Source organism: Rissa tridactyla, chromosome 4 (genome assembly GCF_028500815.1).
Source record: "Rissa tridactyla isolate bRisTri1 chromosome 4, bRisTri1.patW.cur.20221130, whole genome shotgun sequence".
Taxonomy (NCBI): Eukaryota; Metazoa; Chordata; class Aves; order Charadriiformes; family Laridae; genus Rissa; species Rissa tridactyla.
This window is the reverse complement of record NC_071469.1, coordinates 18,000,289-18,013,982: the sequence shown is the minus strand read 5'-3', so window position 1 is coordinate 18,013,982 and position 13,694 is coordinate 18,000,289.

Below are 13,694 nucleotides of genomic sequence, written 5' to 3'. Positions count from 1 at the left end.
AGAAATGTGACTGTCACGACAAGTTGCAACTTGAACTGTAGTACGCTTTTCCCACATTCAGATAGGAGGGCTAAGAAAAGTCGCTAACTGCCAGAGATGAGAGCTGGAGAGGTGCAACAAGTACACAGCAACTAATCTATGAGAAGGTTTCTCCATACTTTGACTAGGAAGGAGAGCGAGAGGCTAGCAAGGTTAAGGTTGACAGCAACCTTGGTAATGTGTTCACTAACCAGAGCCTTTATGAGTTTGCAGACGTAGGGCCAGACAGGGGCAAACATTGACAGAAATAAAGAACTTGAAGCAAAATCATGCAAAGTGAAGCACAGAAGTGGTCTAGTAAAACAGAAGTTTGGGTTACGTTTCCAGATATATTTATGTGAATTGGCCCCACTAGAAGCTTTCAAAAACACCAGTGTTGTCAGTTTCCTTTCTAGAACAGCAGAATGTTATTTCAAGTAATTTCTCTTTACTGCATCTTTGCATAGTCAATAACCAGAACAGAATGTCATAGGAGGAAAAAATTATGTTAAAAATCCCATCTACGACAGCAAGCTATAAAAAGATGTGTGGGAAGCGAGCCTTGTTACTGAACCACTGTAGGCTTTGTTTTAACATTTCTGGGGTATGCCTCTGGAGCCTGATCCTTCCTGTAATTGCCAGGACACAAGGATGCGAGACGAATCAAGTATTCGCAGGAGTCTTCCCATTAGTTTCTAGGAGAGTGGATTGTGCTTTGGTTTGGATATGGTTAACACCAAGCCTTTAACAAATGAATGTGCAAAATGCTAATGTAAATATAGGTACTTTGTCTTTTTTGTTTCTGTCTTCATCTGCTTAACACAGTAAAGAGCACCAGAGGCTATTTGAATAATGTACGTTTAGTGAGTTTGCAGAAATTTGCATACGGATGTCAGCCAGTGAATTTCATGGAAGTGGATTTATTCTGGGGAGAAAACCTGAGAGGGTGGAGAGGTGATAAAAGGGAAATGTAGACATCAGGGAAGTAAACAATGGAAGGAGCAGATGGAACAGATGAGAGAAAGCACACAGCAACACTGCTCGATTAAAATAAAGGAATTGGCTGCGCTTAAATAGCACATTGTATATGGTGTGGGGCGGGAGGCTGACACCAGCTTCAAATACTCCTGGACCTTCACTGCTCTGTTCCCACAGCATGGCATGCCACTTTGAAGCTATGCCAACACAACTCTTTGTGCGGCCTACAGTGAATCAGACTGAGTTCACTTAAAAAGAGCTCATTTTTCTCAGGTCATTTTTCAGCAAAATCAGTTCACTAATGTGGTATACAGCATGACACACAAACTCCTGAAATAATGTATTGTGAAACCACAGCCATAGTTCATGCTGAAAGAAAATACAAGAACGTGGGAATAGTTCCAATACAAAACAAGTGTTTCAGGAAGGGCAATGATCAAGATAAGGCAGACAAAACCACACCTGAACATTTTAGTTGAAGTTGAATTGTATGTGAGCACTGGCAAATGAGTACTATTGAAAGCAAAGGACACAATGAATACTACTGAAAGCAGAAGTATTAGAAAATAAAAAGGACCACCACCCGGAAACTGGAAAGTCTTGAAATAATCTAGTGTGGTTTTGCTCAGATCAGCTAGTATTTTTCATTCATTAAGATCTGAATATATCATACTTTAGAATCTGCAAAAATTCACAAATGTTTCTCTTGATGCCAACAGCTGACTTCACAAAGTTAGCCCCTAGCATTAAGCTAAGTACCAATCTTTACAAATTCCACTTTATAAGCTATGCTAAACCAATCTTTACCTCTTTTCAAGTTTGTCATGTGTAAAACATTTTTTTTTCAATTTCATGCCTGTAGCCATACATTCTTTTCTAGAGAAGAGCAATGTTAACAGGGGAAAAAAACCCATTCACTGTGTTTCCTTGTGGGACTGCTTTCATCATCTCCTATTTAAAAGAGCTTGGTCAGTGCTTTAGGCAAATTTTGTAAGCTGGAAGAGGAAGTATATTCAAAACCACGAATGTCTTTTGCATAAACCATATACAAGGGGTACTTTGAGAATTCGAAACCTTAGGAAAATAATTTAGTCTGTTTTGTTTCTTAAATATAACAAAACTTCAGAGACAACTTTGACCTTAGGGTATTGTGCAAAAGTGCTAGTGGCAAAATTGTTCATCAACTGTTTAAGTTTTTCCCTTGATAAGACATTAATCTCTCTATCTTTTCCACTAATTACAAAACTGAAGTTGCATTTGGATGTAGTTGTGAATATAGAAGAAAAAAGGACCTCACTTATTCTTATATATTTGGGATACTTGGGAACATCTCTGCCTGCAGATGGACAAGAGGCACGTGCTGGCACAGGGATTCCAAGTCTGTCAAATTCACTGTACTAAAAGCCTCTGTTGCTTCCCCATGCACACATGCTTTCCCTATGTCTGTAACAGTTCTGCTGGCGGGTGTCCTCATGGCAATAACCAGGAGGTAAATCTTCAAATGTGGTGAATTCTGCGCTTGACGGGGTTTAACATCCTGTGGGAAAGAAATAGAGTAACAGATGCTTCCCTTCACGTGATGTTTATATACATTCAAAGTGTTGTCCTCATCAATTTGTTTCTTGTTTACAACCTCTGCTTTTTATTGACATGAAACTTGGAGGTGAAGGAATGAACAACAATATTTATAAAAATTCCCTGTCATCTCTAAAGGTTTGCTCCATAACTGACCAAACTGATTTGTAAATCACAGATGAATTTTACTCTTCTCACATAGCTGTAAGGAAGCTATATGCAACAAAAGCTTTCCTCTCTTAGACAGCAGGCAGCGATGGGTTTTGTTTGTATTTCATCAAGGCCTGTTTACATTTACCGTCAACAAAACCATTAAGCCATATATGCCTCCTGACTACTCTAGAAATACCTCTTCCTTTTCCACAGCCTCTTCTGGTTGTGTTAAACTGGCTTCTGCCTCACCGAGCATAATTTGGTCCTGAAAAGAGCAATTACAGAGCAAACCTCCTATTACAAGAGATGCTTCCCCCCTTGCCCCCCCTCGCCCCCCCTCCGTTTCTACAGTGTATAATACAATGTTGGATGGTTTGGTGTTTGCAAGGGGTTCAATACCGGTAGATGCAGGGCACTGTGATGAGAGAAACAACAAAACAAACAAAAAAACACTGTATCAATCTACTTTCTATAGATGGAACTCTACAGAGAGGTGGATAGATGCACAGTTTCAGTAAAGAGATGCCATTATTTCTGGAAGCGTAAAGTCCTGTTCGATCATAGTAGCAATGTAGCTACGGATCTCAAATACATGATGCCACGCAGGGACAAGTTTTGTAGCACTCTAATGTACCACAATTTTAATGGGGTGCCTTACTGTTACACTTGCCACACAGGCAAGGCTTTTATCTAGACAATGGAATACTTAATATGTTAAAGATAAAAGGGGTGATGAATTTTTATCTGTCACAAAAAGAGATTTTGAAAAGTCCCAATTACTCCAAGTAACCCATATGATCAAGATACAGAAAACTGCCCTTAGTAGTTAAATAAAACAAGAAATATGCTTACACAGTGTACTTCATGGTGCTGTCACAGGTTTCCTCAGGCAAGCAAAGAGAAGCTTAAATTGGCTACCCTGAAAAACAAGCTTTTTTTCCAGGAAGTTAAAAGGTTTCATAGTTGATGCTAGATGCATGAGCCATCTCCTCGCTGGTTATGTCACAGTGTGGGGCTATGCAGGAGGAAAGAGCTGAGAACAGCACTTCCGTAGTTACTGTGTTGTCAGAGGTGCTCATGTTTGAAATTTAGCGGCATTCCTGTTAATATTTCTTCTAAAAAGTTGAATCATAACATCGAATGGGGTAAAGCTTTTACAATTACAAGAATGTGGAGCTATATATTGAGGATATATAAATAGTGCTATTTACATTTGTTTAAAAAAAGAACAAAATCCATGTAGATAAACATGTAACTTCTATTTAATTACAGAATTCAAGTCTAGAAAAGATTTAAAAGCCACTTTCTCCCTTGCGACAAGCCTCATGAAGACAGCTAAAAACTAGAACTTGATGGAATTATAATTGGCTACCAGAGTGCAAAGTTAAAATGTAGCTATGGAAATGTGCAATTTCTACTATTACTATCAATATGCTGTATCCTATTTCACATTGGCTATGATTATAATATTAATGAAACAAAAACATATTTAGCGTAAAATGCTGAATAATATTAAACTGAAGCAGGCTACATACTCATCTCCAGTGATACTAAATAGCAGATATTCAGTTTACTTCTATGAAGGTCTAAAAAAGTCTATTTTGAAGGTAACAGACCTAGTGCTTTGAGAACGCAGGTACCTAATTTTATTTACATGAGCAGTTCCCTTGCGCTATCCATTAGAATAAAAAGAATTACACGAAGTTCAAAGAATTTACCAAAGACAAGGACGACTTTCACCTTTATTATTTATTGATTTTTATGTTTTTTTAACTCACTAGGAGAAGATGCTTTCCCAGATGAAGAGTTACTAAAGAAAAAAATTAGCCAAACTCTGGCTTGTCAGCATTTCTGGCTGTGTTCTTTGTGATCCTCTCTGAATGTAGAGTCTTTACAGGCAGTTGACTGCCTTTTATCAGAAATCTTCAAAGAAAGAAGGCTTTTTCTACCTTAACTCTGTCACCTAACATTCAGACAATGTGCTGTTCTGAATGCAATCTTGTAAAATAAAAATGACACTAAAAATTTAGAAAAGCAAATATTAAAGTAGACACAGAGCTGAAGACATCATCTGTGCCCCAAGATACTGTTGGAAATTGTCTTCAAGGGTTAAGGATGAGGAGAGAACAGTAATCACATGAAAGAGGAAAACAGAGTAGCACAGTGTAGTTATGTTAGCGCATGCTCATGTCCTAAATTCATGGGACTGGTAGAAAAATCCCATAGAGTAGAAACTTACAGTGAATAAGAGTAGAAGTGATGGGTCCACCTCTGTACTTCGCTGTCTCAGAAACAGCTGTAGAGTAGACAACTGCCTGACTGTAATAGTTCTGCAGTCTGCTAATATCAGACCAAAAGACTAGCCAAGGATCAGCTAGATACAAGAGTCTGTGAAGATTTAAAGGGTTATTCTTAATGCAAGCTGAAAGGTTGTCTAAAGAGTGGAGAGGGCAATAGTAGAACATTGCTGATGTCTAATTACAGAACAGGACAAATACAGTAAGTTAGCTACCAAAGTACTGAACAGAAAAAAACTTTTCAGAAAGAAATCTAGAGCATAGATAAAGGACAGTAACACATAGCTTGTGAAATTTCCAATACAGAAAATCTGAAGTTTTACATATAATTCACAGAATCACAGAATGGTAGGGGTTGGAAGGGACCTCTGGAGACCCCTGCCAGAGCCGGGTCACCTAGAGCAGGTTTAACAGGAACGCATGCAGGCGGGTTTTGAATGTCTCCAGAGACGGGGACTCCACCACCTCTCTGGCAGCCTGTTCCAGTGCTCTGCCACCCTCAACACTTCCTTGTTTCAAAGGAAGAAAGAGTAGCAATGACTGCTTTATATCGCTGCTGATTACTCACAGATGATGAAGGGGAAAGAAAATGAGAAGTAATGATGTCTTCTTCATTGAATCACAAGCATCTCTTAAAATACATAGTATAGTGAGTGATCCTACCTGCTGACTGTCCTTTGCAACAGCCGTGACCATCCGTCTGCAAGGCTGAGTTGCACTGAGGTGGCTGTTGTTACCAATGCTATTTGCTGCTGCTCCCTTTTCCTATTTGGGAAGAGGAAGATGTTACCACATTAGTTGGCACACCGGCTTCCCTATGACAATAAAAGTAAACATTGCTAGTGTATAATGATACCGATAGCTCTTCTCTGGGATGAAAATAAGCTCCATGAAACAGATGGAGATGCAAATAATAAGCATTTCTCTGCAGTAGTAGTGGAGCATAGAGTTACCAGAAACAGACAACCAGCAGGAATGGACTCTAGCTGTGAATGTATTTTCTAAATTAACTTTTCAAATTATTGCAATGTCTTGGATGTTGAGTAACTGCATCAGTAACTAATCCTTTGCTCCCTTTGAGATGAGTCACATGCTTTCTGCAGCTACAGAAATCTTTAACAAATTTCCCAGAGCATGTGTGTGCATTCTAAGTGCTCTCTTAATCATTTAGGTTCCTGAACAAAGACTGCCCACCTGTCTTCACTGATAACTTCAAATTTTGGCGCACAGCACGTCAACCTTAAAAGTTAATTCATTTAAGGGATTTATTCTGCATTTAGAGTACATATGTTGTATCACCATGCTTCCTTAGGTAACTTGCCTGCGGGGCTTTCTTGATATATAACAGACCTCATTTGGTATAAGTTATTGCAGCTCAGTTGACTGCTGTGAATCAAAACTATTTTGAAAAAGTCAAAGTTATGCCCAAGCTTTTCAAGTTTTTCATAATCACAGTAATGTGTTTCTACAAATATTTTTGTCCTTCACTATCAAAGTAAGTGGTGTGATTCCTATATGTTTGTATTGAGGCTTTGGGTTTTTTGGCATAAGTTGATGTATGCCATAAATATTCAGTGATTTTACTATTTTCATAGGCTTTAAATATGCCTTTCTTCTGCAAGTCTGGATTCCTTTGTGCTTTGTTTCCAAAACCTTCAGAAAATATATCTCTGACACATCCCTTTGATTACAATACAAAATGACATAAAACAGTCAGATATCCAAATTCTGTCTGTTCACAAGAACAGCAGATTTTTGTCTCTCTCATGATGACCTGTGTAATTATTCTGGGTTGCTTTAAGATTTCCTTTATATGTCCATATGTCACTATTTTTTAACTATCCATGTTTCTGTTATTGCTTATATTTCTAGGAATATAATTGTGTTAAATTCCGTTACATCACAGTCATAAAAAGTCCTTTACCTTTGATCTTTGTTACAACAGTGACAGTTGCTTTAAGTATAAAAACGTGAAATTAAGCAGGACCTTAATCAAGAAATGTTCTGTGAAAGGTGAACCAGATTGTAATGCAAGGAGTTGAAGGCACTGGCTATTTTTGTCCAGGTTTGTCAGAAAGCATTAGGTGCTGAGACTGTGAAAGTTGTAGCCCAAGCAGAAGTTCTTTTCTAATGCAGAACTGAGTGGTTTGATCAGCTTAATCTACAATTAAGGAGCAATGCTGGGTCTGAGGTTAAACTCTTCATCTACCAGACCCCAAGTAAGACCATCCCAGTCCCTCTTGGACTATTCTGCAAGTGTCTTCTCTGTTGAAATCCAGTGTGTTTTTATCCTTGTAAGTACTATTTAAACTCTATTCTCTCAGGCAAACCTTTTTTTGCATGTTTTCCCTCTGCTCAAAGCAGATGTGTTTATTATTAACCCATTTCCTAGACAGTTTCATTACCTTTTCTGGGGAGTTCTACTAGCCACTCTGACCAGTCATCACAACCGTGCATCTGTCTCCCTTCCTGGTAGCTTTCCAGACTTCATGTCAATCTGCTAAGAGGGAAATAATGCTTGAGTATGAAGATTCATAATTGATTGCTATATTACAGATGCCTGAGATTAAAAGTTTTGTAAACTGCTGATTGCACCTGCTATACTGCAAATTCATGACACTTTATTCAGCTCTTCCCACTATGTTGCTCACGCTGCCAGTGTATCTGCAATGACTTAACTGCTTACATTCCTTTGTCTTATAAGGTGCAACTTTCATTTGAATGTTCATTGAGCTGAACTGTGTCTTCCAACATTGCATTTGAGTTGCTGCATCCTCAACAGATTCCCATTTCTCCACCTTCGATTATTAACCCCAGCCATTTATGTGTTGATGGGCTGTGTTTGGTTTTTCTTTGTACAATGGTTGGTCTGTAACTTAAAAGATCAATGTTATTGGCAACAACTGAGTCTGTTCTGATCTGCCTGATAAGCCAGGTTATCTCCATTTCCGTGTTTGTTCACATGGTGAAGTTTCACAGCAATAGAAAATGCAACGAAGAGAAAGAATCTCTGTATGGTATCACCAGGAGTTAAAGCATTCATTCAAGTTTGTGTTTCCATTCAAAGCACAATGTCTTGATTTAAAATCCCAATGTTATTAGTTCTGTCTGCACACCAGAACTTTGTATGGTGTTCCAAAGCATCCCTACCTTTATACTGACTTATCCTGTTTCTCTTCTTCCCCAGCAAATCCGGGTGCTTAACATGCAACTGTATTTATCATCACAGCTACAAAGGAGGACAGTGCTATTATCTCATTTACAAATTAAGAACCTGAGGCACAAATAAGAACAATGACACATCAGAGGTCACACAGGAAGTCTGTGGGAGAACTGGGAGCTGAACTTTGCTCATTCAAGTTCAAGGTTAGAGACTGGAACTTTCCTCTTTGATAGAAGACTGAAAATACTTTCTTAAATCAAATATACTTCCAGGAATTTGGTGCTCTCTTTGCTAATATCTTATTGTTTATTATGCAAATCTGGATAATGTATCAAGTTAAAGTCCAGCTTATTTTACAGCTACCCATCAAACTAGTAAGTTTATTAGGGTTTCACTCTCATGTATCATTGCTTGTAATGGTAAATGTCAAATATTATGCTATTCTCTTTCAAGTATTTGCCTGGATTATTAACAGAAGTTAAATCACAGACATGTTTTCAATGGGAAACATGGGCTAAGCCATCAGCCTTTTTCTTAGAAAATACTCTCATGTTCTCCACCCCGTCACCAGCATTTTGGGAGTCCTAAACTACTAGTGCAGGGGAGACCATTGTTTTACAAGTATTGTAAAGAGATTCATCTGCTGTTAAGCATAATCCACTACACCATGTGAAAAATGGACAGGAGGACCCTCTATATTGAAAAGACCCTGCAAATACCATGTAAGTCAGTACTGAAAAGATGCTAGGGTCAGTTTCCCAGCTGCATTAAATTACCATATGATGACTCAGTTTATAGCAGATAAGTAAATGAGTTGTATTTTGGGTTTTGTTGCATCAAAAGTCGTCACTGAATCAGACTCCCTTTAGAGTATCAGGTCTCCCATGTTCAAAAGTAGGATGATTTCTATAAGCTCCTGTGTTCCATTTCTTCCCTAGCTTAAAATGAACAATTCTGTTGCTGCCATTTATGTGACTGTAATAAGGCAGCTTGTCCCACTGAGGACCAGTTACGTTGTGACCTGCTAGCTCTGCACTAGAAAGAGGCATGCGTGTCTGTAGCCAATTAATATTAAATGGGTGCAGCTGAAAGTGAGAACAGAGATACAGTAAGCAGAGCTCCTCAGGTGAAAGAGGAAAAACGAAAAAGGAGCTAGAAGCTATTCTCTGAGCAGTGAAGGGGAGGTCTAGGGAAGCACATTCAGGGACAGTGTCCCTGTACCAGGCGTGGGGAGAAAATAACAGCAAGCAGATGATACTAAGTTTTCAGTCTTTGTAGATGCTCCTGGGATCTTGAGATAAACAGCCCTTGCTCTTATTACAGCAGAATTAAAGGAATTGTGAGAGTAGCGAGAAGCAGTGTTGCTTAAGATGTCATCTCTGTACAACGCATTTTTAGTAGGTCTACACTTCTAGTCACGTGCCAAGACATTTTAACTAGCGTGATAAATTCTAGCCTAGACCTCACATGGAGATTTGCCTGTTAGTCACATTGGTATCTCCAGCTTAAAAGAGTAGCAACAAATGACTGTCTACTACAAACTTTGTCTTTCCTTAGCCTATAATATAGAAACACAGTTGTTGGCTTCTAAAAAATTCTGAATTTTAAATGCAAGTTTACTCCTCAGAGCGGATCTCAACTTCTCTTTAAAAAGATACATACCCTAAAAAGACGTTTACACATCAAATTATTCAATCGTCATACCTGAACAAGCAGACTTCTCAAGTAAAAGACTTACTGTGTCAGAGGACATTCTGATAAGGTATTACCTCTCCTTGTATTAAAACTGACCTGTAAAAGAAAAAAACAAAACAGCTGTGTCTGTGGTTGAATAGCAAAGTTGAGCAGGCTTGTAAGCAGTAACATAATTTTCTAACCATGTGAAGTAGCTTTCTTATTCTTAAAGTGCCAATTATTTTTCCTTTTTCTTAATGTGATTAATCTTTTTATTTTACTTTCAGATCATTTAGAAGGAGGAATTATCAACGTTAAGAAAGTATTTATATCTATTATGAGAAATATCTACAAAAAAAGGAGACCAAACACCTGTAGCCTATTAATCCAGACGAGGTAAACTTGATACTTTAGCCACTAGAGGGACCTCCAGGAACAGAATATACAAAAACTTTTGCAAAGCCTATTTTGAAGTATTGGGTTTCTTTAAAGAAAAACAAAAAAACTTTGCTGGCCAAACGAATTGTCGTTTGTTTATAATGAGCTCTGAAATAATAGGAAATACGAATTAACTAATTGTCTCATAGATTTCGTCAAGAAAAAGCAACTTCTTTTCTCCTGGTAGGATATGAGCTTGGAGGGTTGTTTCCTCTTCGCTGAATTAGTGAGGTAAGGACATCCGCTTTCAAGGGACTTGTAATTTAGCAGTAAGGTTATGCGTTGCTCTTTTGAAGAGTACAAAACAAATACAACTATTGGCTTTTCAGAGTTTCTGAGAAGAATAGGATTTGGATGTGGTTCAGGTAGTCTGCAATCAATAAGCTTAGTTCCTCACTGAATGATACGTTAGCAGAGCCCTCAATTTATTTCAAATTTTAACAGCAGTTTAATAGCCCAATTAACAAACGTTAGTGCCTCACCATGCATGCAAGTGCTTTCTGAAAAGTAGCTATGCTACCACTCGGATCACCAGATGTGTAACTAGCAATCAATCAGGGAGGTGACAAGGGCGCTCTAATGTTCCCTTTTATACTTCTGCAATACTTTGGAAGAAGTTGTGGTGTTCTTAACAAAAAGTTTTCGGGCTCTACAGGGCACAAATTCAGAAAGCTTTAGCATAGCTACTGTAAAATATGAAGGCAACTGTGCTTCTGAGGCACTGAAGATGAGGACACAAAGACAAAAACTGCAGTTAACCCAGTTAGCAAATGGTCAGGGATGGGACTAGAATTTGGCATTGGATCACAATTATGGAACAGGTTAGAAGAATTTTTGCAAGATCTTAAATTATGTTGCATTGTTTAGCTTTACCTGTTAGAATAGTACTAGCAAAATGAAAACTCGTATTTTGTGAGAGGAAAGCAACCTGAAATTCCAGTTTAGCAGAGGTGATTGTTGCACAGGTCTCCTGTGGTCTATCCACTGAGTTTTATGGTTTCAGTTTTGTTTGCATTGAGACGTTATTTGCTGAGAAAAGGTGTAGTGGCAGGGGATGAGACATTGCTAGTACCTTTTCTATTATTTGTGGTTGTGTTTTTGTTTGGAGCATTAGAAAGCTCTCTGATGAATTATTGTTTGAAAAATCCTCCCTTCTGCCACAGACTTAGCATTATATTCCTTGCATTGCATGTGTATAACCTCCCACTGTTTTCCAGTGAACTACCTGCAATTAGAAGGCACATTCAACCATAGTTACACTTAACTAGCAGACTGATGATTCCTGACATGAAAAGTGGGTTGCCAAATGGGTCCTGCCGAAGCAGGATGATTATCTATCCCATGTCATTCCATATGTGTGAAGTAGGATATTATATGTTACAGATTAACACTGTCACAGGCAGGAAGTGTTCCTTGACCAGGAAGAGATTTAGTGATAACTAGTGATTTCTTTCTCAGCTGCTAAGTGAAACCCTTCCTGAAATACCAGAACATACTTTTATTAAGCACATTCCCCTCCATAAGTAACTATGGAGCAAAAATTTGGGGGGGATTTCAGAATTTCAAAAGTTCAGTTAATTTATTTGAAGCTTATTCAGGAGTGTTATTTGGTACTGATTTTAGTCTAACAGAGAGGGTTTGTGACTAACGCTAACGAGGAGAATTTTCTTTTGATGCAAGAAGATGATGAAACGATCTCATCATTTGAGGAATGCCATTAGTCACTCTGCCCTCAGATACCTTTGCATGTGTAAGAATACACATACTGTATCCTGTATGGCATTATGTTGAGAAATAAAATGCCTCTTGAGTCTCACATGCTTCTGAGATGAAAATATACCACATCTGCCTTAATGATGAAGACGAATGTTGCAGCGTTTTGTCAGCCTCTTTAGTTTTCTCTTCTGAAGTGATACTCAGAAGAATCCTTTTTTGATTATGAAAATCACTGAATGATTAACCACATCAAAGAACTAGGGAGGATGGGACACCACGGGCAACTGATGAAACAGACTGGAGAGAATACATATGCACGTGTGCACAAGTGTGTCTTGCTGTCAGAAATCATAACCGAGATCTCCTAAAGTATCCCCTCTTAGTTTTGTGAGACTTTCACTAGTTTTAGACATTTATTTTTCCTACTGAGACTTTATTCACGATTTGCAAGTAGGTTGTGAGCAAGAAAAAGGTGTTGAGAGGGATGTTTACAAGATGTAATGCACCAAAACAGTTCAGCTACATTTCTAGCTCCACTTTTTTTTTCTTACTGTCAGTGAGCCCTTCGAGGGCTCTGCCCTGAAGCCCTGTTCCTAAACGAGTAAATATTTAGGACCTGAATTCTTCAGAATCACTTATACCTGGAAGCTTTTGGTCAACCAGCAATGACAGCAAATAGAACAGGTTAACATTGTAGAAAAAATTAGGATCTCTATTGACATAAACCAAAATTCCAGTTGGCTGTTACTGGCCTTTCAAATAAATGAATGTTCATTAACAAGAAAAACTAAGAGTCTAAGTATTGTTGCAGATACGCGCTTGCTCAGTCTTACTTGGAAGGGAGCTTTTTATTTTTATTTTTTTGACACTTTTTTTGTTGAAGACAAAGAATAGAAATATCGATGTAAATAGCAAGACTAATCCTATGGACAAATAGCAAATATATATATATTTTTTCACCTTGCAAGGTTGAAATTTGGGTTGCAGAGCAGTTAAGCATTTAAACATATGCATAACTTTCAACACATGAAAACAAAATAAAAAAATTGGTTTGTGTGCCCTAAGTCTAAGTCTTGAAACTTTGCCTTAGGACTTCAAACCTGAGCATTGGTGGACAATAACGTTCTTTCCCAGAACAGCACTAATATGCTTTAGAAACCTATGAAACAATGTAAAAAGATATTATAAACGTAGACATAACCATGCAGTAAGATAGCATTCAAAGAGATAATGTTAATCAGGATTGTCAGCTGCTGGACTGGATAGCTTCCAAACTCCAGATATCTGGTGCATGCTACTGTCTTCTGCAACGTTACTTCTCTCTACTGACCAGATTCCTAAACTTACTGCATCCACAGTTAAAAATAACCCAACAACAAAGAGGGGGGAGAATGAGAAGCCATTTTAAAATTTCTAAATAGAAAACGTGTTTCTTTCTGTTTTTCGAAGTCTTACTCTGTCTGTAGATAGTTAATTTGCAACTGAAAGCAACATTTCAGAATAGACCGGGCTATACTGTTCACTGTACTGTAGTGCTTTTTGAATGACTGGCAAAGTTGTCACCTGCCCCAGGCATTCTTACCCATGTCGTCCTTGATGGTGCTACTGCTTTTGTTGACTCAGAGAAAGCCTAGACAGAGATGCTTAATAGATGCCTAAATTGCAGGTAGAGCAATGACACA